This window comes from Mauremys mutica, unplaced genomic scaffold (assembly GCF_020497125.1).
Source record: "Mauremys mutica isolate MM-2020 ecotype Southern unplaced genomic scaffold, ASM2049712v1 000980F_np12_obj, whole genome shotgun sequence".
Classification (NCBI taxonomy): domain Eukaryota; kingdom Metazoa; phylum Chordata; order Testudines; family Geoemydidae; genus Mauremys; species Mauremys mutica.
In genome coordinates this window covers 135,273-136,805 of record NW_025423086.1, presented here as the reverse complement: position 1 = coordinate 136,805, position 1,533 = coordinate 135,273, and the positions used below count along the sequence as shown (strand labels likewise).

Below are 1,533 nucleotides of genomic sequence, written 5' to 3'. Positions count from 1 at the left end.
AGTTTTTAAAACAATCCTCCAGCAAGACAAAGAAACTCACATCTGTAGACTCAGAAAACACCCCCCAAAATTTTTAGTAATATGTTGTCATGAAGAAACCAAAGTGCTAAAGATACCTGATTTTTCAACTGCTTTCAAATAATCTTCTCAAATCAACATCTTTAGAATGAAACACTTTCTATCTTTTTAAAAGAAAATTTTCCCCAGAGGAAAAGGCACTTGCCCTGGAGATATTGCAATTCCAGGTCAATGCATGGGGTGGACAGATCAAGATCCTATTCCATCCCCTTTTTTCAAAAATCAATTTAATATACAGTGCTCACATAAAAGACCTATCAGATACAACTTTAGATAATACTTTCTTATTAAACTGATAAGAACAGAGACTACACTTGATCTTAGCCATAAGGCCAAGAAGCAATGCTGAGAATCTCGGATGCTAGGCAGCCACTCTTCCCCCCACTGCTTTCTACTTCAGCATGAGAAGCTCCCAGACACGCACCAAACACCATTCACGACACTTTGATAACTAGGTAACTCGAAGCGATGACCACTTCCCCGAAATGACTCCACTGGAAGAATTCAAAGCAAGAGCCCTTAACACACTGTTCTGTTCGAAGACCGAGAAGTCTTTCAGCCTCCTTCCTCTCGCTGGCTTCCCTGTGCATGCCTAATTTAGCTCATAAACTACCGCACGCCAATGACCCTGTGACTAACAATCTCTCTCACCCTGATAACTCTTACAGCAATAACAGGCCAAAGAAAGGCCTCCTATGCAAGCGCTATATACCTTCAGCCCCACTGCTCTTTTCTTGCTTACCTTCTACAAACAGTACAGATCATTCATGGTCATCACATAAGATAGTTTTTGACTCCATACCATGTCCAGTTTCTTGGTCTACAATCCACTGGCACACACAATGGTATATACCCTAACCCTGAGCTGATTCCCTACATTTTGCGCTTCTAATACAGGATAAACGAGAATTGAGAGAGAATGCCTGTGCAGGGAAGTCTTCCTCAACTTTGCACAGGCAAAAAAAAAAAAACTCCCCAAGGGCCTTTCAGGGGTCTTCTGTGGACTTTATCAGGTTCCATTTGGATTGCCAAAGGTTAATGGTCTTATTAAGTTTGCCATCTCCAAATTCACAGGATGCTACATGTCAGCCTAAAGATCGATTTTCCAAAAAAAGAGCTGAGAAACAGAACTACTAGCTATATCACCGAGGTGTTACATTTACATGAGCCATCCAGAATCTGACTATGCCCTGGCATAGTTCAATGCTACCGAAAGAAATCATAAAGAAAATAAGGAGCCCGTCAGGTCCCCCTGGCCCTGTTAGCACCCAGATCTAGTCAATCCTGCAGGGAAAAAAGGAAAAGGCGATGAATAAAGAAGTCAGGAAATAACAATCAAGGGTGGGTGGGGGGTGGGGGGGATGAAGAACGTTATTTTTCTGTCGCAAGTTTACTCATCTTCCTCAGCTACCAATCAAAGTTGAAGACCTAAAAGTCAACCTATCGTCATAAGCA

The 1,533-nt window shown here is 41.9% G+C and overlaps 1 pseudogene; it reads right to left on the bottom strand.

Moving 5' to 3' along the window:
• Positions 1 to 208: 208 nt before the first annotated feature.
• Positions 209 to 422, bottom strand: LOC123357710 (annotated as a pseudogene).
• Positions 423 to 1,533: the final 1,111 nt, after the last annotated feature.